This window comes from Mangifera indica, chromosome 2 (genome assembly GCF_011075055.1).
Source record: "Mangifera indica cultivar Alphonso chromosome 2, CATAS_Mindica_2.1, whole genome shotgun sequence".
NCBI lineage: Eukaryota > Viridiplantae > Streptophyta > Magnoliopsida > Sapindales > Anacardiaceae > Mangifera > Mangifera indica.
In genome coordinates this window covers 4,740,412-4,767,961 of record NC_058138.1, presented here as the reverse complement: position 1 = coordinate 4,767,961, position 27,550 = coordinate 4,740,412, and positions in this window count along the sequence as shown.

Here is a 27,550-nt window from a genome sequence, read left to right as displayed (position 1 = left end):
AGATAAAACAAAAAGGCTTAAGGGTAAATATTTATGGGTTAAAACAAAGAAAAGGGATTCGGCTCAAAATTGGTTATCTACTAGAAAATATAGCTATGGATGGCTTTTTAAGAGTTTCGAAGTGGTTAATCCTAAATGCCCTTATCATCTTAATGCATGAATTCCAAAAAATGTGGTCTCGAAATGCATAACAGAGCAAATTCTAGAATAACAAGCCATGTTTGATAAACACTCAACAAAGAAGATAATTAGAGCAAAGTGTAATGAAATGCTCATGGGCTCAAAAGCTCACATTAGTGTTCAACTTGTAGCAAACCTTGCACATTTTCATTCAATTCAATCATTAAAATCAATGAGATACTCGAAACATTTGAAGCAAAATCACTAATCATACTTGCCTCTTTCATGCATTCAAACTCGAACCAATAATGCATACTAACTTAAAGCAAATTCTAAGACAACTTTCAAGAGGGTCAAGGGTTCCAAAGAGATTGAAAAATTATGCATTCCCTCCCCTACACCTGATCATTACATTGTCCTCAATGTAGAAAAATTGAAGCTCACATATAAAAGAAAGAATGAAATGAAAGTTAAGAGGACTTCCCTGAATAGGAGTGTTAGTGCAGTGGAAGAGTGATTGAAGCTGTCAACGTTTGATTTGGGCCTGTAGAGATGAAAAGAAATTGAACAGGGAGGAAAAGAGATTAGAAAAATAAAAGAGAAGACACAAAAATGAAATTTGCTCTTTTTCTTTTTTTTTTTTTAATTTTTAAAATTTTTCTTTTAGGCTTTTTTTTTTTGTTTTTTTTTTTAATTTAAACCTTAATTAAAGACACAAAATGATTAAAAATAATGAAAAATAAGATCAATTGGGTTGCCTCCCAATAAGCGCCTTTCTTTAATGTCTTTGGCTAGACGCAAACAATTCATCAATTCGGGGGAGCCAAAGATATTTCCTCTACATTGTAGGCCTGAAATCCTTCATAATAAGGTTTTAGACGATGTCCATTAACCTTAAAATTTTTATTGGTAGAGGTACTTTGAATTTCAACTGCACCATGAGAAAATACATTAGTGACAACAAAAGGACCAATCCAACGAGATCGTAATTTTCCCGGAAACAATTTAAGTTTAGAATGATATAGGAGTACTTTTTATCCAACATGAAAGGTTTTCCTAGAAATCATTTTATCATGGAAAAGCTTAGTCTTTTCTTTATAAATCCGAGAATTTTCATAGGAATCATTTCTGATTTCCTCTAATTCTTGAAGTTGTAACTTCCTATGATTACCTGTCTCATTCAAGTCCGTATTGCATTGCTTGATTGCCCAATAGGCACTGTGTTCCAATTCAACTGGGAGATGACAAGATTTACCAAATATTAAGCGATAAGGAGACATACCTATTGGAGTCTTGTATGCAGTTCTATAAGCCCATAAGGCATCATCCAAGCGAAGGCTCCAATCCTTTCTATTTGGATTTACCGTTTTCTCAAGTATAGACTTAATCTCCCTATTTGAAACTTCGGCTTGTCCACTCGTTTGCGGATGGTATGCAGTAGATACTCGGTGAGTGACATTGTACTTCTTAAGTAATGCCTCCATGACCCGATTGCAAAAATGGGTTCCACGATCACTTATAATGGCTCTTGGTGTTCCATACCTAGAAAAAATGTAAGTCTTGATAAATCCTACAACAGTTTTAGCATCATCAGCTCTTGTTGCCTTAGCTTCAATCCATTTAGAAACATAATCAACAGCTAAAAGAATATAAGAATTACCAAAAGATAATGGAAAAGGACCCATAAAATCAATTCCCCAAATATCAAAAATTTCACAAACCAAAATTGGGTTCAATGGCATTTGATCCCTATGTCCTAAATTCCCACTCTTTTGACAATTAGCACAAGACTTACAGAACATGTATGCATCTCGAAACAGAGTAGGCCAATATAACCCACATTCTAGAACTTTTCGTGTTGTTCTTTTCGGGCCAAAGTGACCCCCACATGCATAAGAATGGCAAAACTCCAAGATAGATTGGATTTCACTATCATGTACACACCTGCGAATTAATTGGTCAGAACATTGCTTCCATAAATATGGATCATCCCATATATAGTACTTAGAATCACTTTTAATTTTTTCCTTTTGGGCTCTAGTGAGATCATTTGTCAATGACTTAGTGACCACATAATTAACAATATCAGCATACCAAGGTGTAATACTATTTAAGTGAAAGAGATTCTCATCTGGAAAAGCATCTTGGAGAGGCATAGGGTCTTCGTCAGTCACCAATCGACTTAGATGATCAGCCACAAAATTTTCGGCTCTCTTTCTATCTCGAATCTCCAAATCAAATTCTTGCAGCAATAGTATCCATCTAATTAGCCTCGGCTTTGATTCCCTCTTAGAAAGCAAATACTTTAGAGCTGCATGATCAGAATAAACAATTACTTTAGTGCCTAATAAATAAGAGCGAAACTTTTCTAAAGCAAAAACTACTGCCAATAATTCTTTTTCAGTTGTGGAATAATTTCTTTGAGCATTATCAAGAGTTCTTGAAGTATAATAAATCACACAAGAAATTTTTCCACTTTTTTGGCCTAAAACAACCCCTATAGCATAATTACTAGCATCACACATAATCTCAAAAGGTAATTCCCAATTGGGTGGCTGAACAATCGGTGCAGAAATTAGGTGTTCCTTCAGCTGATCAAAAGCTTTCTTGCACTCTCTATCAAACTCGAATTGGACATCCTTTTGTAGTAGTCTTGAAAGCGGTTGGGCAATTTTTGAAAAATCCTTGATAAATCTCCTGTAAAAACCTGCATGTCCAAGAAAAGAACGCATTTCCCGAACACAAGTTGGGTGAGGTAAGGATTTGATCAAATCAATTTTTGACTTATCTACCTCTATCCCTTTAGAAGACACTATATGCCCTAATATCAAACCTTGATCAACCATAAAGTGACATTTTTCATAATTTAACACAAGGTTTGTTTCAATACACCTTTTCAAAATTTTAATCAGATTATTTAGACAAGATTCGAATGAATTACTGTAAACAGTAAAGTCATCCATAAATACCTCTATGATATTCTCCATATAATCTGAAAATATACTAACCATACATCTCTGAAAAGTGGCTGGGGCATTGCAAAGTCCAAAAGGCATACGTCTATATGCAAAAGTACCAAAGGGACATGTGAATGTCGTCTTCTCTTGATCCTCGGGAGCAACTGGAATTTGGTTAAAACCTGAATATCCATCAAGACAACAATAGTGAGATTGACCAGCTAATCTTTCTAACATTTGATCAATAAAAGGTATAGGGAAATGATCTTTTCTAGTAGAAGCATTCAATTTTCTATAGTCAATACAAACCCTCCATCCATTTTGAACTCTAACAGGAACATACTCACCATTATCGTTCTTTTGAACAGTGAAACCAGTTTTCTTAGGTACTACTTGTACTGGACTTACCCAATCACTATCTGAAATAGGATAGATCATATCGGCATTCAAGAGCTTTATTATTTCTTTCTTCACAACTTCCATCATTGAAGGATTTAACCTTCTTTGAGCTTCCCTTGAAGTCTTAGTGTTCTCCTCTAGTAAGATTCTATGCATACAAAGTGATGGGCTCAAACCCTTGATGTCTGCGATGGTCCATCCGATGGCTTCCTTGTAATCTCTAAGGACTCTAATGAGTTTTTCTTCCTCAAGAAGAGTGAGTTTGTTAGAAATTATCACAGGAAGGGTCTCATTATCTCCCAAATATACATATTTGAGATGGCTTGGCAAAGGCTTAAGTTCCAATTCAGGTGCCTGCATAATTGATAGAAGTAATTTTGAGTTAGATACGGGTAATGAAATATAAGAAACATCATACCTGGTTGTTTCGAATGGTTCTAGCTCATAAACCATATCACTCAATTCGTCATCTACCACAAGCTTCTGCTGAATTCTCTGTAATGTTCTTTTGTTAAGTCCTTTATTAAGGACAACCTTCAAATTATCAGAATCCTGCAACTCAAAAATTTGTTGAGCTAGGGAATCGATTACATCAACAACAAAAACTGAATTGACATCACTAGGGAATCTCATGGCTTCATAAATATTGAATCTAATTACTTCACCATCAAATTCCATAGTTAAAGTACCTTTCGAAACATCGATTTTTGTTCTAGATGTCTTAAGAAAAGGTCTTCCTAGCAAAATTGGGATTGATTTAGATGAGTTATCATCTTCCATGTCAAGCACATAAAAGTCAGCAGGAAAAATTAATTCATTAACTTGAACAAGAACATCTTCTAACACCCCTTCAAGATATGCATTGGACCTATCAGCTAATTGGATTATTACACCGGTGGGTTTTAAAGGTCCTACATTTAAAGAATGATAAATTGAGCTAGGCATGACATTAATAGATGCTCCTAGATCTATCATAACTTTCTAAACTTTAACATTACCAATCTTGCAAGGGATTGTGAACATACCTGGATCCTTACACTTTTGAGGCAATTTTCTTTGGAGAACGGCTGAAACATTCTCACTGACATGCACTTTTTCATCTCCTTTTAGTTTTCTTTTTGATGTGCATAATTCCTTAAGGAATTTAGCATATCTAAGAACTTGTTTAATAGCATCTAAAAGGGGAATATTTACCTCAACCTTGCGAAAGACTTCAAGGATCTCTTGTTCTTATTGTTCTTTTTTGTTCTTTGCAAGTCGGCTCGGGAAAGGAGGTGGAGTGACCACAGAAGGTGGCATGTACTTCTCTACAGGAGATGACAATTTTTGGGCTTCTTTTGGCTCAATTTCGCATTCGATCTCCTTTTCTCTTGCATATTTTGGAATCTTCTTTTCAGGATCCTTCAATTCTTTACCACTCCGCAGGGTGATTGCATTGATATTCTCAGTAAAATTTGCATCTTGCTTTGGATTCACCACAATCTGAGATGGCAATCTACTAGAATTCTGAGTTTCCAATCTTCCCACAATAGTAGCTAATTGGCTGACTTGATTTTCTAGATTCTGAATGCTAGCCCTTGTCTCCTGTTGAAATTGTTGTGTATTATTAGCAAGTGCAGTAACAATTTGTTCAAGAGACATACCTTTCGGCTGAGGTTGGGGTGTTGGATTAAACGCTTGAGGAGGGGGTGGCCTATTTTGGTATCCAGGCTGTTGGAAGTTATTGTTCTTTTGGCCATAACTAAAATTCGGGTGATCTCTCCATCCCAGATTATAGGTATTCGAGTACGGATCATACCTCTTTTGGTTCTGATAACCCCTTACGACATTAACATCCTCATATGTGTCCTCCTGAAATGTAGGGCATGCGTCTGTAGAGTGCTCCACATTCGAACAAATGCCGCAAGCCTTCACTTGTTGGTGATTCATTACAAATTTTTCTAACAAGGAGGTGAGTTTATCAAGTCTTTGCTCAAGAGGATTATTATTGCTTACCTCATTAACCTTTCTCACAGTTACATCCTGTCTAATGCCAAATTGCTGAGTATTGGCAGCAATTGTTGAGATCAATCTTTTTACTTTTGTTAAAGTTTTATTAACCAAAGCTCCACCACTTGTTGCATCGATCAAATTCCTATCAGACAACAATAAACCTTCATAAAAATATTGAATTAATAGCTGATCAGAAATTTGATGATGGGGACAACTGGCACAGAGCTGATTAAACCTCTCCCAATACTCATAAAGTGTCTCTCCACTATATTGCCTAATCCCACATATTTCCTTTCTAATGGAGGTGGCCCTAGAAGCAGGAAAGAATTTTTCTAAGAATTTTCTTTTAAGCTCATCCCAACTATTGATAGAACCTGATGGTAAATAATATAGCCAATCCTTAGCCTTATCAGTTAAAGAGAAAGGGAAAGCACGCAGTTTAATTTGCTCTTCACTTACCCCTTGTGGTTTCATAGTGGAACAAACAACATGAAATTCTTTCAATTGTTTATGAGGGTCCTCACCTGATAATCCTCGGAAAGTAGGCAATAAATGGATCAAACCTGATTTGAGTTCAAAACTGGCATCGATGTTTGGATAGGCAATGCACAGAGGTTGTTGATTAATGACAGGTATAGCCATCTCCCTCAAAGTAAGCTCTCGTTCGGCCATTGCTGCTACTCTCGTATTTGTTAAATCCTCTCCTAAATTAATTCCAAAAGATGAAGAAGAAGAAGTTTTACTTAATTTAGTTTCCTTGCGGAGTTGTCTCGCAGTCTTCTCGATTTCAGAATCAAACTGAAGTTCTCTTGCAGGGTTCAAACGGGTCATAAAAAAAATTAAACAAAAATTAAAAAAAAAAATTCAGACAAATTATCAACACCAATCCTCGGCAACAACGCCAAAATTTGATGGGTGTCGAATCCACCAAAAATAAAATTTTCTACTCTCTCAATGAAAACTTGTAGATAGGGCAAGTAGAGTCGTATCCACAGAGATTGGGCTATTTATCTAAAATATAACAAACTAAAGTAAGAGGGATTTTATTGTTTCGAATCCTACCAATAAACAAAAATTAATTAATTCAGAATTAAATAATCAAAGCAATCAGAAAACTAGATTGAAACAATAATAAGGCGAGTTCTAGCCAAGTAATTCAGGTATGGTTCAATTCAATTGATCATCGATAAAAAGATTAATTTTTCCTTTTAAATAAACCGGTTATGAAACATTGAGACGCTCGTTGTTCTGCTTTTCCTTAGGTGTTGGTAATTAAGAAACGTTCTTTAATTACTTCTCTTGTTTTTCAATCAGTTCTAGATACGATCTTAAAATTTAAATTGAAAACAGAATTAAGAATTAGAAAAGCCACCGATTCTAATCAACAAAACACAGACACTGTTTTTGTTTAAATTAGATTAACCTATTCCACTAACATACAATAATTATTCTACTTCATCAAGCATGCTAGTCAGCCACTTATGATTAAACCATCAAACAAATACGGATTCAATAATTTAATCTAGCAAAGTTGTTTTTAATCCAAAATAAATAAGACGTCTCCTATTTAATTGAACAAGACAACAATAAATAAAATCAGGAATAAATTAAATATTTAAAAGAAAAGAAGGGGTAAAGAAGATCTCACAATCGTCGTAGAACCATGATCCTGATTACTCGACTAAAGAAAAGAGTTAGCCACTCATGTTTATGTTCATGGCTTCACAGAAAATTAAAATAAAAATCCTATCCTAATTGAAAAAGAACCAGCGAAGAGTTGCAGCTGTCTTTCTTTCTGAAAGAAAAGGATGCTCAAAACTAGAAAAAAAAAACCCTAAAATAGAGAGCAATTATCCTTTTTATACTGCCAAGTCTGCTTCAGTCATTGAGTAATATTTTTGTGCCAAATATCATCCAAAGGACCTGAACTTCCTCCAATTGTTAATTAAGTCTTCATCTGTGAATTTCTCAATAAATAGCGCGATTCTCTCCTTTCCAAAATCAGCCATCTCCTATGTATTTTGCCGTTATTCTGTCTTGATACGTGACAACTCTAAATTCCTTTTATTTTGCATCTTTTCTCAGAATAATGCAATTAATGCCCAATTTCCTAAAACAAGCAATTAATCAAATAATTAACAAATTAAATATCACAAATCAAGGAAATTAAATGCTTAAAAATATAGAATTTCACACACTAACAGAGTGAAAGTCTAGTCCTATAGATCATTCTTTCTTAGACATAGGGTTAATTTAGTCATTATCTAAGGATGAATTAAATCCAAGTCAAGCTCGAATAAAGGTTAGCTTGAGATAATGAGTCAAATTTTAACTCAAGCTCAGATAGGCTTGAATTTGGTTTGAAAGCTTTTTAATTTTGAACTTGACTCATTCATGAAATTGTTTTCTATCTTTGGTTTGATTGTAAGATCATGTTTGATTTGTTCATATTCAAATATGACTTGTTTGATCCGAGTTGTTATTGTGAAACTTTTATCTAATCCAACCTTAAGATCCACTTGTTTGTCAATATTGTCTAATTTTTAATATAATATATGTGATATTTGATCTAATTGTATTGATTTGTCTTTTTTTTTTTTTTGTGTGTGCGATATGGTAAAATACTTGAAAAAAGAACTTTTTTTTAAAGTTGGTTCAGGTTGTGTTTTCAAAATTTATATCCACAATTATGTTATTTAAATTTTATTATAAAGATTTTGGTATAATAATGTACGGCAGGAGAATGTGTTACTAATATGTGGAGACTGGTCGGGGTCTTTTGTCTCAGCTGAATCCTTTATTTTATTGATTTAGAGGTTGGGTTATAATTGTGTACACAATTGAGATTCAATCGTTTTGCAAAGATTTATATTTATTATTACTCAACAAGGTAGAATAATTACATTAATAAGATAATCTCGAATGATGAGAAGTAATTAATTTTTTATGTAGTTATGGGATGTAATAAGAAAATATATTCATGGATGCGTGTTAAATTACTATGTCATGTCTGTTACTGTTCCTAACCGTTGGGATTAGGATTTTTATTTGGGTCTTCAGATTGATATGTGGTTTGAAGGCATGTTTACTCGACTATTGACAAGATGATGTATGGGCAATGGGTTGAGTTGTTTCCAACCGAACATGTTAAGGTCTAGTATGTCACACAATGTGCTCTACACCAAGGCTTGCAAGCGGGTTGTGTTGGCTTAGTGAGCTTGAAGGCCAACATATCTTACTTCATGATGGGTTATAAAATTTCATAGCTTTTGTGGGTTGACACACAAAAGATAAAATTTTTTATTTTTTAACTTTTGTATTTTGCATTGTGATAGCCTATTAGCCTTTTTGTGAGGCCTCGACCCACTCTGAAAATTCGTGGACTCTGCCCAAAATTTGTTGTCGTAAAAGTGCTCATAGACTATATAAGCAATTAGGATTCAATTCAAATCGAATCAAGTTTAAATATGAGTTAACTTAAATTTAACTAGAATATATAATGATTAGTTTGAGATTAAACTTTCTTAAATTAATTGAAAATATTGTCAAAGATTGTTAATAAGATAAATAATGTTATCATCGAGATAAATAATATTAATAATTAATAAATATATTATCAATATGATAAACAATAATATTGAATGACAATTATAATTAAACTCAAAGTGAATTATAAAATTGGAATTTCAATTTAAATCAAACTAAACATTGAGTCAAATTGAGCAAATTTGGTTAAAAACCAATGGCAAATACAACAATACACAGGCTTGAGTTGAGATGAAACTTTTTGGATTAACGACCAATGGAATTGACTTAGAAATGAATAAACTAGTAATAATTTGAAAAAGAAGGTACAAAATTATAATATTTAAAATAATTGGACTAAATATAATAATCTAAACGACAATTATAAAAGTATTATCTTTTAAGTCTTTCTTCTAGTGTAAGTCTTTTGAACAATGTTTTGTCAAAGTATATTTAGGGGGAAAACATGCACCTTTACACCTCACTTTTTAAAGGTAGAGGTAATAATATTATACATTACTATTAATAATAAAAAATTATCAAAATATTTTATTATCTAATTATCAAGCAAAAAAATATTAATAATAAAAGTAGAGTAGCAAGTAATCTTTTATTTTTCCTAACCAAACATCATCTAAGTCTTTCTCTTACTGAAAGCTTTGAGTAACCTCTTATCAAAATCAATTTTGACTGAAAACTTGTGTCATCAGAACTTATATTTTAATTGGAAATAACACATTCATGCTTGAATGTCTCGTAATGAGAATTTAAAATTCTCTCATCAATTTTCATGTAAATTTTTATCATCGTCTTGTAATATGATTCAAGTATATAATTTTTACCTCATTTTATCGAATGAAAGCAATATGAAACCTTGGGTTGAGATGAGACTTTTGGCTTATGATACATTTGTGATGTACCATTTAGTGTGAGTAATCTTTTATTATCAGAAAAGAAATATTACCACAAATATATTTGATAAACAATTATTACTATTTTTTATAAAATTTGATAAACAATTATTATTTTAAATAACTAAGATATTATTTTATTTAAACAATAAAACTATGTATACCTATTTTAGTACACAAATATATGCATATTTATATGTGTCATTATATGATTAGGTGATTTTGAATTAAAAATAAAGTAATACTCAATCATGTGATGAAATATATAAGTATGTGTATAATTGTGTATCTAAAATTAGTGCACATGTTATTACTCTTATTTAAATGTTCTAGGTATAATTATTCTAAAATAAGTCAAACAACATTTTCCCATCCTTGCCATGCACGGCATTGTTGATCCACCAACCAATGCCAACCAAGAAGAAGACAACAACGAAGAGGAACACGAGTCCTATTATGGAGCCTAAACCGGTTGCAACAGTTGCCAAGCCTGCTTATTTAAATGGACCTTGGAGAAGCTTTGTAAGTGAAAGCAGCGCAAAGGATGCGCCTCACATCTGAGTGGATATATGTATTTTTGCATGAAAATATTTGGGCAGAGTCACAGAGGTTGGAGGCCCCTGCTTATGTTCATTACCGTCGTTTTGCGTTTCACATTATTATTTCTAATCCTTCGGCCAATCAGATATTCAATTTTGCTTTTTGTTTTTGGGGGTGTGAATGGAGATGGAATACGGTGTCTGGATGTTTGGTAGATGAGAGTACATTTAGGTGAAGATCATTTGGCCTTCCCCTAATTGTTATATTAATTGTTGCAACAATTTAAATTAATAATTTAAACTATATTAATTAGTGAGGGTATTTTGATTATTATATTAGAAAAGTTAAATCAGTAATTTAAATTATAAATTAACAATAAATGCTAACAAAATTGGACGATGGGTGGTATTTTGAGTTTACAAAATTTAAAGGGTCGGATTATGCCAATTGACTAAACCTTGGGTGGGGTTAAGTATTTTAGCCTCTAGAACATTTTTCATACTATTTGATATATTAATTGAAAATGAGGTTTTTTTAATCATAAAAAATTAATAACGATATAATTATAATAAAATAAGTATTATCTTCAATATTATCGAAATCTTTTATTTCTTATTTACTAAATAAAATAATGTAAGTAATAAAAAATAGATTAATTATTATATACATTCAATCCATTAAACTAGCAGTCAATTATAATATTTGAGAGAGTTGGACGGAGTGTATTGGAAAGTAATTCGCTTTGTGTTTACTACTAAAGCTAAAGATAATTCCAATTTGGTTTGAATAAAAACATTTTGTTTAAATTCAGTTTAAGTCTATAGTTTGAATATGTGTTTTGTATTTATTATTCTTGAATAGTTTGAATAATATTATTTTACACAATAATAAAGAAAATAGGGTGATTTTAATATTGGTTATAATTATTCATTCGAATTAAGAATCAAATTTGAACTGAATCAAACTATCGACCTAGCTTCTGAATTGAATTGAACCAAATTCTACCAAAACAAATGAGTTAATCAGGTATGAAATTGTGAAAATAAGAAAGCGACAGAAAAGATATTGCAATGGAGATCCACCAAGTGAAGATAAAGATGGATGAGAGTAAAATATAGTCTCTCATCAAAATCCTTCCACACCAAATTTCCTATTTTACTTGAGATATTTTCAATGGAGATAGTTGAAGAGAACAATCTGTGTCATGTGGCTACTTTCTAGGTGATGTCTTTGTTTTTGTTAGATTAATTATCTACCTAAAACTACTTCACTCTTTATTTTCCACCACAAATTAATGAAGTAAATCAATTGAATTTGGTGGAACTTTCATTTCATGTTGTAAATAAGGTGAGGGTTCACTGTAAATATATATTTTTTTTATGTTTTTAATTTTTATAAATTTCATCGTGATGGCACATAAGCCTTCTCATCGGGCCTCAACCGGATCTGTGAATTCACGGATTATGTCCAAAATTTGTTGCAACAATCTGTTGTAGTAGAAGTGCTCATAAACTACAAAAGTGATTAGAATTAGATTTGAGTTGAGTTTTATTTGAACATGGATTGATTTAAGTTTGACGTGAACTTATAATTGTCAGTTTGAGGCTGCGTTCGTTTGAGTTTATTGAAAATGTCATTTGATATTATCATAAGGATAAATAATGTTTTTAATAGAATAAATAATATTAACAACATATGAATAATATTGTCCACATGATTAACAATATTATTATATAGAGACTTGAACTAAACTATCAAATTAAAATTTCATTTTAAATTCAATTTGAATCAAGTTAATCATTTAGTTAAATTGAACTCATTCAGTTCCAATCCAATCACAAATGAAATACAAAGCCTTGAGTGGAGATAAGGCTTTTTAGTTTATGATATTTATGTGATGTACCATTTGATATCCTGCGTTTTACTAACAATTATAATAAAAAGATTTAAAAAAAGAAGTAAAACTAAAAAAATATTAATTTGAAAAAAATAAGGCACAACCGGTACCTTTTCTCCTCTCTGAATCTTCAATTAAGAGTGGAATGAAAATCAATTCTATTCGAATTTATTGGACCAAAATCATAGATAATTTAAATTTGATTAAAATAAAATTCAATTCGAGTATAAAATTCAAATATGTGTATTATATATATTATTAAAGAATTTGTAAACCAGCTCAAATTCTGAATTGTTTTGAACCAAATTACTCAAATCAAATTAAGCATGAAATAATGAAACTAAGAATCAAATTCCAAATTGAGTTGAACCAAATTTTATCCATGCATGTTTAAAGTTATTTCTTGGTTTGGGTTCTACATGTTTGGGGCTTTAATGTGTATTGGTAGTGAAACCTTTTAGGATATGTAAAACTTAGCATGCAAGTGTTTTTTTTAGGTGTTGTTGAGAACATGCTCCTGTATTATTGAAGTTTAAGAATCGTCCTTAACTGTTGGAATTGATTACTGTATGAATTTATGACTGGGTGAGGCTGACCATGATTAGTATAGAAGAGTTTTTGATTTTTAAGAAACTGCAAGTTTGTGAATTGATTTCCGTGTAAAGAAATATTGTGTTGCTTGTTTCTTCATTTTGGTCATAGGACTCAGCTATGACAATAAGGTGCTCTGGATAAAAATAGTTAAAAATGAATACATTACAATAGATAAATATATGAAGGGTAAAAGTAAGAAAATCTAGGACACATGATCGTGAGAATGTTAAAACGGACCTATTACATGCTTGAATATGCTGCAAGTGCGTGAACCTTTTTTGTATTTGGTTATTGATTATTGATTATTTTTTCAAGAAAAGTAGTTTGTTTGTTGCTCTCAAGGTTTTGTATTTTTGGTTGGAATTTCTGCCTATAGTTGTTGATATTGGGTTAAAATATTAAAATTACAATGATAGATACCTACTCGTCTTTTGTACATATCTGACTTCAAAGAATAATTCAATGCAAGTAGCATTTTATGTCTTGATCAATGGAGGACCTATGCTCCAACCTTTTTTTTAATATATAGAGGATTGTAGTTTCGTTGAATATTTTGCGACGTTAAAGGAAAAGAGTCCGTATGGAGGAGGATAAGTACAGACAACTCAGCTATTTTGATTTCTAATTCAGAAAAACACATAATAACACTTGTATACTGATTGATTATGGATGGCATATTGAATGAATGATTCACTTTTTGTAGCAACCTCCTGATTAAGTGAGTTAAATTGGTTTTACAAATGACATGTCGTTTATAATCTTGTTCAATAACAACTTGTCCAGATGCTATAGCTAAGAAGAATGATTACTGGCCTACAAAATTAACAAGCAATCACCTCTTATTTTCAGATGATATTGCTAGAGAGTCAAGGACTGGCGGTGCCAAGCTGATGATTGTATCAAACAATAGTTGTAATAATTAAATCTGAAAATAAAATAATAATTAATATCGCACTAAGTGAGAAAATGTCCCATCAACCTTTGGAAGTGAGAACAACAATTTTGTATTAATTTTGATATATATATGTATATAATCTAAAATCTGGGTTATGAAAGTTGCCTATGGAATATTTTATTACAACTTGACCTGTGGGTTCTTAATATTTATATAGAGAAGATTGTTGGGTTTTTTCTTGTGAATTGTTCTTGATATACACATCTTTGTTTTATTTAATGTTTATTTATACTTGTTGGTGTTGATGATTGTTTATTTTTATAATGAAAGTAGTTGGTTTGTTGCTCTCAAGTTAAAGGATAAAACTAAGAAAAAGCAGGGAAAATAATTAATTAATGAGATCCGAGGTCTTCTACAGCTCTCTTTTCTACTGTCAAGCAATTAAAGTTAAATCAATTGAATTTGGTGGTGTTTTCATACAATAAAGTTATAAGCAATTAATTCTTGTTCACTGTTGCTATTTGATTATTGCTTACATTTTATGAAGAAAGTAGTTGGTATGTATTAAGTTTTTGGGTTCCTTCCTATGTGAAAAAATCTAAATTTATTTAATAAAAAAGGCTCAATCCACTATATTCATAAATAACACATAAACATTTAATAAAAAAGCAAAATAAAGTTCATTATATACATATAAATAACACACAAAAGTTAGAAAAAAAAGAGAAAAGAGGAGACAAAAATGTTGTCTTGGTTTTTCAGTTTGTTTTCTCTCAATTTCACCGTTGAGTCGCTTTGATTTTTGAACTGCTAGTAGAAGACTCATTGTTCTTTATTCTAAACTATAAAGAGGAGACAAAGTCAAAAAAAGAAAAGAGAGGAGGAGACAAAAACGATGTCTTAGTTTTTCAATATGCATTCATGAGAGATTTTCATTTTCTCTCAATTTCACCGTTAGATCGCTTTGATTTTTGGACTATTAGTAAAAGACTCATTGTTTTTTATTCTAAACTATGAAGATTGAGTTTTATTTTTCAAGTAAGTAGTTATCTGTGTTGGAACATGACTAGTTGTATTGTGCAATTAAGTTTATACAACTCTTAGAAAAACGTCTTTTTCTCTTTTATCTACTATTAGATTGCTCTCAAATTTTGATAGTATTTTAGTCACATCTGGTGCTATATTTTGGACAACGGAGATCTATTTTTGATGTTTATAACGTGAGATATAGACTTATGAATTTGCTATGATATTCTTTTTTTTTTTACAATTGTGTTATTTCTTTATTTTATTGCTATGGAGGATTATCTACTCATTCGTAGGTTAAATATAGTGTACTATTATTTTTGATATAATAGATTGGTTTATTTGGGCTATGTCTTATGGTTTTACTTTTCACATCAAAGATGTTTTCACGTTAAATTATAATATTCTTTTTTATTATACTTGTTTTTAATTGTTTGGTGTGACAAAATCATATTTTGGTTGATTGTTTGTTGTCACATAGTTCAATCAAGAAAGAAAGAGTTTGATTTTGGTTTTATTAGTTTAATTGTTTTCTTCCCAACAATATGTTGCTCTCAAAGTCAGCATTTTTCGTTGGATTCTCTACCTATAGTTGTTAATGATGGGTACCTAATGCACAAAATGAGAATAATTTAGTGCGTTTTTGTCGAGTTATAGGGATGGAGACATAAATAATCCCAAACCTCAGAGTTATCGCATTGTGCTATCTATTTAAATTAAAAGCAATGCTGTCTTCACCCTAATTATATAATATATAATATTACAATGTAGTCTAAAATAGAATCTTAATCTATAAAATAGAAAAAATAATATACAGTAAATCAGTATCATATCAAATTAAAATTTGAAAGGGTCAGATTATGTCAATTAACTAAACCTTGAAAATGAGATTTTTTTTGTTTTAAAAAATTAAAAACGATATAATTATAATAAAATAAATATTATCAAAAATTTTTATTTCTTATCTATCAAATAAAATAATGTAAATAATAAAAAATAGATTAATTATTATATACCTTCAATCCATTATACTAGCAGCCAAAATTATAATATTTGAAACAGTTGGAAGGAGTGTATTGGAAAGTAATTTGATTTGAGTTTTCTACTAAAACTAAAGATAATTCCAATTTGGTTTGGATAAAAACATTTAGTTTAAGTTTATAGTTTGAATATGTGTTTTGTATTTATTATTCTTTAATTGATTATTTACCAATAAAATAATATTATTTTACACTAATAAATAAAATAAGGTGATTTTAATACTTGGTTATAATTATTCATTTGAATTAAGAACTAAATTTGAATTGAATCAAACCGCCAACCCAATTTTTGAACTGAATTGAAACAAATTTTATCGAAGTGAGTGAGTTAATCGTGTATGAAATTGTGAAACTAAAAAAAGTACAGAAAAGAGATTGCAATGGAGATCCACAAGGTGAAGATGAAGATGGAAAAGAGTAAAATATAGTTTCCAAATTAATCTAAAAAGAAAAAAAGGTTAGAGAATTCAATCAAAATCCTTCCACACCAAATTTCCTATTTCACTTTAGATATTTTCGATGAAGATAGTTGAAGAGAACAGTCTCTGTCATGTGGCTGCTTCCAGGATGATGTATTTGTTTTTGTTAGATTAATTATCCACCTACTACTACTACTTCACTCTTTATTTTCCACCACCAATTAATGAGGTAAATCAATTGAATTTGATGGAACTTTCATTTCATGTTGTAAATAAGATGAGTGTTCACTGTAAATATAATTTTTTTATGTTTTTAATTTTTGTAAATTGCATCATGATGGCTCATAACCCTTCTCGTCAAGCCTCAATCGGATCTAAGAATTCACAGATTGTGTCCAAAATTTGTTTCAACAATCTATTGTAGTAGAAGTGTTCATAAACTACAAAAGTGATTAGAATTAAATTTGAATTGAGATTTATTTGAATATAGATTGATTTAAGCTTGACATGAATTTATAATTATTAATTTGAGATTGAGTTTGTTTGAATTTATTGAAAATGTCATTTAAGATTATCATAAGGATGAATAATATCATCAATGAGATAAATAATATCAACAACTTAAGAATAATATTGTCCATATGATTAACAATATTATTAGTTAAATTGAACTCATTCAGTTCCAATCCAATCACAAATGAAATACAAAGCCTTGAGTGGAGATAAGGCTTCTTAGTTTATGATATTTATGTGATGTACCATTTGATATCCTCCGTTTTACTAACAATAATAATAAAAAGATTTAAAAAAAGAAGTAAAACTAAAAAAATAATAATTTGAAAAAAATAAGGCACAATCGGTACCTTTTCATCTCTCTGAATCTTCATTTAAGAGTGGAATGAAAATCAATTCTATTCGAATTTATTGGACCAAAATCATAGATCATTTAAATTTGATTAGAATAAAATTCAATTCAAGTATAAAATTCAAATATGTGTATTATATATATTATTAAAGAATTTGTAATTTATTGATAAAAATTATATTCGTTGTAATAATGGAAACCAGCTCAAATTCCGAATTGTTTTGAACCAAATTACTTAAATCAAATTAAGTATGAAATAATGAAACTAAGAATCAAATTCTGAATTGGATTGAATCAAATTTTATCAATGCAAATGAGTTAATCAACTATAATATAATAAAACTAAGAAAAAGTAAGAAAAAGAGATTGCAATGATAACCGACAAGAGTAAACTATTTTCCCTTGAACTACTCATTTCAACAATTTGATAATAAATTATTAATTGCAATGGAAACCAGCTCAGGTTTGCACAAGAATTATTACATTAAGCATGAATTATTAATTAATTAATTAATAATACAGTTTAGCTTTTGCAGGAGCTCTTAATAAAGCTAATGCTACTTGGCCTAGTTTAATCTTCATTTTCTGCCACACTGAATTATAAAATAATTAATTAATGAGGTCCGTGGTCTTCTAGAGCCCTCTTTTCCACTGTCAAGCAATTAAAGTTAAATAAATTGAATTTGGCAGAACTTTCATACGCTAAAGTTAGAAGCAATTGATTCTTGTTTACTGTTTGTATATGATTATTGCTCATATTTTATGAAGAAAGTGGTTGGAATATGGAGAAATCCAAATTTAAATGCTAACTTTGGATTCTTCATTTTTTCTATTATTTATTGATTTAAATTAGTGGACCCACTTAAATTTATTATATTATTCAATTTTTCTTTCGGAAATTGTAAAAATTTAATTGGCCATTGTTAAAAAATTATTAGAAAATAAAAATAGATGTTCAAGCTTTTTTATATAAACTTGTATATAATAAATACATATAATTTTAACAAAAAATTTATTTATAACAATTAGTCGTATTCAAGATTGACCCGAAAATATATTGGGTGTTAAGTCATTCCTTAATCTAAGTTAATTTTCAATGAGTAAATGGTAAAAATTTCATATTTTTAAAATTAAAATGTGTTTTTAATGTCTAAAATTAAGAGGTTGAGTTCAAGGTTTCAAGTAAAAATTTTTATTTTTTTATTTGTTTCTAATATATATTTTGTATATTAAAGTCTTCATCATGTATTAAATTTGAACATGCTTAACACATCATACATAATGTCATTCCATTCTTACTTTAAAATCATAACATATTCTAAATTAACTAATATCTTATCCCCAAATAATCTATATTTTAATTCCATTAAATAAAATTTCCCCATTCAAAAGTAACCAACCATTCCTCTTAGGTTGATTTTCTATTTTGAAAAATTACTAAAATAGACTTTTAAGAATATTTCACGTAAATATCATCTACAAATTCTGATAATCTTTACCCCAACGACCTTATCATTGACTGACTAAAAAAAAAAAAAAAAAACTAAACAACAAACTCAACCATAAATCACGTGCCCATCTCATGCATAAATTAAAAGAAATTAAATTTAAAAATAGTTAAATAATAATTGCAAGTGGCATTCCCTAAAAATAATACAATCATCATAACCTGCAAATCATTTGTTAGCTTAATAAATAAAAAATTCCACGATTCCACCCTGTCAAACACGCTCTCCAATTAATCACTTTCATCTGCCTAATCTTGACCGACAATACAACTTTTTAACTTACTTTAATCTTGATTATTAATAATTATTACTATTAAATTAAAGAACAGTGACGTATGCAAAGATGTAATTGAATCTGGAAAAGAGATAGAGTAACACGACAATGACGCGCTTCGTTGAATCACCAAACCTCCTTCCTTGGGAGTTGTAACGAAGGAGGCTTTATGATACCTCTTTTTTTAACAAAAGCAAAAATTGGATAAAGTTGACGTATGAAACACTCTATGAATACGTAACATACGGTTCTGTCAGACTAGACTTTTTCCGTTTTTTTTTTTTTGGAGCCACTCTTCAACTACCCATTCTCGTGTCTTCTTTTTATTTTTAATTAAAATAATTAATAATCTAAATTATAAGAAAATTTTGTTCATATTTATTTTTTGATTTGGGTGGTTGATTTTGTTCATCTGTCACTTTAACTAACACTTGTTGACTCCACGCTTCTTTGTCCGGCGTGATTTTCACGCTGCATTTTAAAACCACTTTTCACCCCTTTGTGGAAAAATCAACCATTTCTTTTAAAATCGTACAGATAATCAAATTAATTATTTAATTGTTAATTTATTATTAAATTATTATATATTTTAATTTTAAAATAAATAATAATTTGAAAGGAGTGAAATCCAAGAATTTTAACTTTAAAAAAGTAACTACAATCCTACCATATCCGATAAATAAATAAAAAATTCTAATGATAGATAAACAAAAATTTATATGGATAAATATAAGATTATTAATATATAGAGATAGAGCCATCACATGAGTTGTTTGAAGTATAATATTTTAGTATGGCATGAGTAAGCACGACTTGTTATTATACCGTATTGTGTCAGGTTTGTAGGTTGGTTGGATCGTGTCGTGGGCCTAACCTTTAGGTATACGGGATGGCCCAATACTGTATGCAATATTATTAAAAATATTAATAAATAAAATAATAATTATAATATAAAATTTTATTTTTTTGAATTAACGAGGGCCAACCCATTAAAGGTCCGACCCTATATACATAAGGTCATGTTGTGGATCTTGTGTATTTTTTGAATCGATTCGACCTATTGACACCTCCATATAAAGATATATTTTTGTCATTTCAGAAATCTTAAAAGACTTTTTATTGGTACATATCACATAACGTTGTTATTGTTTCTTATAGTGGATAAGGTAGCGGGCAAGTTGTTTGAGGTACTTCTAAAAAACAATTAAGGTTATATTCAAATCAACTTAAATGTATAATGATCAATTTAAAATTGTACTGTTTAAATTGATAAAAAATGTCACTAAAGATTCAAAGTGGAATAATTAATGTCACAAACAGAATAAATAGTTTCAATAATAGACAAATAGTATTATCAATATGATGAAAACTATTATCGAATGAAGATTTGAACTAAACTCAACTTGAAGTATCAAACTGAAACTTTAGTTTGAATTCAATTCGAATCAAATTAAACACTAAACTTGAGTTGAATTGGCTTGGTCTAAACTCAATTGTAAAAGCAATATGAAGCTCTAAGTTATGATCAGAATTTTTGGCCTTTTTGTGATGTACTAACAATTGATTGGAATCGACTTAAAATGATTAAAAAAACAAGATGGTGCATATTTATCCAAACATTCAACAATCAACGAAAAATTCAAATTAGAAGTTTTTGAAAAAGAAGGTACAAAGTTATAATATTTGAACTAATTAGACTAAATGTAATAATTTCAAATCGGGAGGATGAAAAAAAATTATCTCAAAGTCTTTTTCCCGTTGCAAGTTTTTGTCAAAATCTATTTTAACTAAAAACTTGCGCCACAACAACTCATTTTTATGCTGGAAAACCACATACCCAAACTTCGAGTTGCAGTTAAATGTTTCTCGACGATTTTCACGTAAATTAGGAGTGGAATGAAAAGAAATTCAATGTGTTTATCCTACCAAAATAAAAAATACTTTAAATTTGATTTGACAGATAAAATTGTTTAAATTCAATTCGAATTTATAGTTTGAAATTGCGTATTATATTTGTTATTATTGAATGTATGATTTATTGGCAAAATTATTTTATATGATAATAAACAAACTAATTTGTTATAATAATTGGTTAAAATTATTAAAATCGGATTAGAAACCATATTTAAATTGGAACAAACCATCAACCTAGGCCACCTAACTTCCAAATTGGATTGAACCAAATTTTATTAGTGCAATTGAGTTAATGAGGTATGAAATAGTAAAACTAAGAAAAAACAGAGAAAAAATATTGCAATGGTGACAATGAAGATGGATGAGAGTAAAATTTAGTCTCCAAAATGTTTTAAAAAAAAAATTTCAAGAGTTCATTCATAACCTTCAACATGAAATTTCCTATTTTACTTCCAATTTTTTTTCATATTTTCAAATGAGATACTTAGAGAATTCAATCTTTGCAGAAGTAGCAGTGATAGAAGTGCTGATATACTACAAAAACAATTAAGAGTATATTTGAATTGAATTAAGTTTGAATATAGATTGACACAAGTTTAGTTTGAATTTACAATGGTTAGTTTGAGATTGAGTTTGTTTGAGTTCATTAAAAATGTTGTTAGAGATTATTAGTATAACAAATAATGTCATCAATGAAATACATAATATCAATAATTGATGAATAATATATAAAAAATATTATTGAATAGAGTTTTTAACTAAACTCAAATTAAATTATCAAATTGAAATTTTAATTTGAATTCAACTCAAAATCAAACTACACAATAAATTGAAGTTGCATTAGTTAGAGTCATTTGGTTTACGATATTTTTGTGTTGTAGCATTTCATGTTGTCCACTTTGCTAATGAAAAAAAATGAGACTAAAATGGTACAAAAATAATAATATTTGAAACAAGTAAAAGTCTACACACAAAAGGGAAATACCCCTTCAGAATTTAAATTTTTCTAATCAATTTTCTCATAAATTAGGAGTTTGAATTTTATCTAATAAAATGGTACAGTTTCATAAATAATACAGAAAAACAAAGAATTGTAAATTTAAAAATTAATGTTTTGAAAATGATATAACAAGAAGTTTGTGGAAAATATATTTTAAATTAGGGCAAAAGATTATTTCCAACCTAAGTATTATTAAAGCATGAATTATTAATTAATTAATAATAAAGTTTAGCTTTTGCAAGAGCACTTAATAAAGCTAAAGTTACTTTGCCTAGTTTAATCTTCATTTTCCAGAATTATAAAATAATTAATTAATGAGGTCCGAGGTCTTCTACATTACAGCCCTCTTTTCCACTGCCAAGCAATTAAAGTTAAATCAATTGAATTTAGTGGAGTTTTCATACAGTAAAGTTATAAGCCATAAATTCTTGTTTAATGTTTGTATTTGATTATTGCTCATATTTTATGAAGGAAGTGGTTGGTACATGTTGGCTTTTTGGTCCTTTCCATATGGAGGAATCCAAATTTAAATGCTAACTTTGGGTTCTTCATTTTTTCTATTATTTATTTATTTATTTAAATTAGTGGACTCACTTAAATTTATTATATTATTCAATTTTTCTTTGGGAAATTGTAAAAATTTAATTGGGCCATTGTTAAAAAATTATTAGAAAATAAAAATAGATGTTCAAGTTTTTTTATATAAACTTGTATATAATAAATATGTATAATTTTAAAAAAATTATATTAATTTACAACAATTAGTCATATTCAAGATTGACCAAAAAATATACTCGGTGGTAAGTCATTCCTTAATCTAAGTTAATTTTCGATGAGTGAATAGTAAAAATTTCATATTTTTAAAATTAAAATGTGTTTTTAATGTTGTATTTTATTATTAACACACGTGTTTGATATTTAAAGGTTGAGTTCAAGGTTTCAAGTAAAACTTTTTATTTTTTTATTTGTTTCTAATATATATTTTTTACGTTAAAGTCTTCATCATGTATTAAATTTGAACATGCTTAACACATCATACATAATGTCATTCCATTCTTATTTCAAAATCATAACATATTCTAAATTAACTAATATCTTACCCCCAAATAATCTATATTTTAATTCCAAGAATAAAATTTCCTCATTCAAAAGTAACCATTCATCTTTCTCCATGGAATAATTAAACCAAATGTAAGTCTTTCTCCAGTGCCTGAAAAATGTCTTGTCTATGTCTTTTTTAAGTTTTGACTGATAACTTACAGGCATTCACAATTCACTCATTAGCTAGAACCCATGCGCAAATAGGTATGGAGATCACGCATTTTTAATTTAAAATTTTTCTAATTGATTTTCTTATAAATTAGGAGTTCAGATAAAAATTGAATAAGATTAATCTTAGTAATGCAGTTTCACAGATAATAGACAAAAACAAATAATTGTAAATTTTAAAAATTATTGTTCTAAAAATAATTTAACAAACAATTTATAGAATTGTAGTTTAGTAAAGTAAGAATGAAAGTAAGAAAAAGCAAGGTTAAGAAAATGATTTAATCAGATATTAATTTGAACTATAAAGTCAATGTCATACGGTAGCTTTTTGGAAGATGTAGCTAAGTTTCTGAGGCATGAAATCAAAAAAAGCAAGGAAGAATGATAATAATGGAAATCCACCATGAGAAGATGAAGATGAATGAGAGTATAATTTAGTCTCAAAAATCTAAAACTTTATTATGTCTCCTTACTTTAAAAAAGAGGAAAAAAACATTTCTACATGAAATTTCCTATTTTATTTCCTTAGCAATCATGAAAGATTTTTCCATATTTTCAATCGAAATTTTTTAATTTTTACCATTTAAAGAGAATGGTTTCTTTGGGGCTGATGTCTTTGGTTTTATTCCATCAACTATCTATTATTATATTAACTTATTCATGTATATTAATTTTAAATAGAGAAGTGTTATATGTATAAATAATGTATATAATTTTATATATACATGATGATGTATTTTTATGTAATCAAGTAATTTTAAATTAGAGATAAAATAATACTTAATTATAAAGTCACGTATTATTATTTGTATATAAAATTATGTTGGGGCACTTTATTTTCGTTTTCCCTCACAACAAATGAAGTCAGTGGTCAATTCTACGATACAATCCTCTTTTCTTACTTTACTAAATATTACTTTGTTTACGTGGTGGGACTCCACTTTAATCAATTATTCCCTACAAAGTTATGATAAATTCATCATGTTCACATTAAGCTATAGAGTTTTTCTCTCTCATAAGGGATTTCGCTTTTGAAAGAGAAAAAAACACAATTTCTTATGATTAGAAATGATTTTTATATATTTTATATAAAATAACGTTATTTTGTATGATAAAATAATATTATTTTATTTTTATCCAAAAAAATTAAAAAAATATGACAACTTATAATACTAGTTTAATATAATAAGTATATAAAATACATGTTTTATATGATTTAGGGTTTAAAAATATGATTAAATATGTTTAAAACGATAAAATACGACAAACACATACAATACACAAATTTATTGACTAGGGGTAACATAGAGATATTTTGATTATTATAGTCTACTTAGGTATTAAAAGATTATCAAGACAATCTTGATTTTATTATCATTTTATCCTTATTTATTAATTTTTAAAAATAAAATATTCTTATTTTCAATTAATATATCAAGTAATATGAAGAATATTTTAAAATAATTAAATATTTAAGTAAAATAATATTTTAAAATAATTAAATATAGTAATAATTTATAAATAATTTATTTTTAATAATAAAAAATAATCAAAACCAAACACACCCTAAGTATATAAAAAGAGAATGGAAATGTAGTTTTGGTGAATATATTATATTGTATTCCTTTTGCACTTTCTTGTGGTATGAGTTATTCTGAAAAAATGTTATGTCAAAATATACATATATATTTTTATATGTGTATTGCCGGAGGAGGATCCCATAATGGTTGTCCTAGATTGGTCATAGCCATTCAACTAGAAGAAAGTGAAGGGGTCATTGTGGAATGAATGAAGTTTTCTCTTGATTGCATTTTTTTCCTGCAGCAATAATTCTTGTAACACAGTGAGAGTGATAATTGAGTTTCTATAATTGTTAATAATTATTTGAAATAATTATTTCCAAACTAGGTTGTGTTATGCACCAAGTTTGTGTGCTGGATTGATTTGAACTCTCTTTAATTTAAATTAGAAGTATAACTTTATATATAAATAATGATATATAACTATATAATTAAATAATTTTAAATTAAAAATAAAACAATACTCAATTATATAATAACTTATTATTATTTATGTATAAAATTGTATTCATTATTTAAGTTGCTTATAGTAGTAGCCTGATTTTAACATAACTTTACTCTAATTTGAAAAGTAAAGTTACTGTAATGTGGAAGTTCCTTGGAATATGTAAATGAGTTTATAAAATATAAAATAAGAAAAAACAAAAAAAGAAATTACAGTGAAGATCTACCATGTGAAGATAAATAAGGGTGAGAGTATCGTTTAGTCTTTAAAATCTAAAACTTTATTCAGTCTCCCCACTTTGAAAAAGAAAAAAAGAAAAAGGTAAGTCAAAAGAATTTATTCAAAATCCTTGTGCACGAAATTTCCTAGTTTACCTCTTTAACAATCATGAAAGATTTTTTTATAATTTCAATTGAGATATTTTTATTTTTACTATTGGAAGAGTATAGTTTTTGTCATGTGACATATGTCTTTGGTTTTATTAAATTAATTATCTAATATATTTGGGAAGAATAATGTTTTATTACCAAAAATAAAACATTACTTACAAGGTTATCGAACATAAAGTATTATAAAAATTGATGACCGTAAATAATTATTATTTTTATTAAATATAATAAAATCTTATTAAAATATCATTTTATTTAAATTTTATTAAGTATAATTATTTTAAAATGTTATTAGTATTATTTGGTATATTAATTAAAAATAAAAATATTTTTGTCCTAAAAATTAATAATTAAAAATAGAATTATAACTAAATCAAGAGATTAATTTGGTACTCTATTAATACCTATTAGTAAATTTAGCTACATTTTAAGAAAAAAACAAAGAAAAAATGAAAATACTATTATAATAAAATAACAAAATTGCAACAAAATTGTTTATTAACAATTTATTTCACAGAATCATCACAAAAACACTATCACTTATTGTCGCCATCGATAGCACCATCACTATCTCTACTATCATCAACATCATAACCACCACCTCTACCATCAATGACACCACCACCACCTCTACCATCAATGACACCACCACCATCATCTCTTACCTTTACTAACAATTGAACTTGTTGTTTAGGTTTAATACGCCCCATCGCACATTACAACCCACTTTTTCCTTTCCACCACCATCACACGAAATCTCATATCTCATCCTCCACTGCCATGCCACAACCTTTAGTCATCTTGTATCAATGTCATCCTTATCTAGATGCAAAATGGAGGATCAAGTGATTTTGGATTAGGTTTTGTTAAAAGTGATTTTGGATTTTTGTTGAGGAGTGATTGTAACATAGTTGGATGTAGGAAATGTTGAACAAATTAGGGAAGTAAGTGGAGGTGGCAATGGGTTGGGTCTGGCCAGGTTCACTAGACTCATAAGTCGGGTTAGACTTAAGACTTGCACAGTAGCGGATCTTACAAGTTGCATCAACCCATATAAATTATAAGACCCATGGCTCAACCCTATATATATAGAGTCAAACCTTGCAATAACAAGCCAACCAATTAATTTTAATAAAAAATAATTTTTTATATTATAATTATTAATTAATGAATTATTTATTTATTTAATTTTGTAAATAATTATGAAAACAGTGACAGATTGAGTTGACCTACAAGCCTTGTGTCTAGGCCCAAGACCCATGGGTCGGGCTCGATAGGCCAACCCATTTGACACCTCTAAAAGTAGGTGGAGGAGGAGGTGGTGTGATGGTATGGAGATGGGAAGGGGAATTTGTGTAATGTCAAGGGGAAATGTTGCACAAACTTGGGTGTTGGTAGCATAATGGCAATGACAACTAATGTTGTCGTGGTGATATTTGATAATAGGAAGGTGGAATGATTATAAGGGGGAGATGGGAGGTAGCAAATTGATAGCAGTAAAAAGAAGAAAAAAGAATATAAAAATAGAAATAATGAAAAAAATAATTTTTATTTTTAAATTATAATTAATATTAAAAAATAAATAGAAAAAATATTTTAATAATCATTTAAAATTTAAGATTACAGGAAAAATAGATAATTTGTGAAATTATAACTTTTCAAAAACTTAAAAATGACAATTGTTGGAGATTCAAATAAAAAAGAAATTGATCTCATATTTAATAAAATTAAATAAAATGAGTGGTATATAAATTTGTGAATTAGATTTTAACATAAACTAATTAGTTTTGTGTAATATAAGTTTCAATCTCCACACTTGTAAGTTTAATATATTTTCGATAATAATTTATAATTTTGACGTAGACCGAGTGGGAAACCAATAAGATGTGAGTTCATGGTTTGAATTTTGCTTAAGTTTTTCTTGAGTTTATGATTCAAATCTATACATTGAATTTGTTGTTTGAGTTTGTATTTCAATAATAAAATGATGT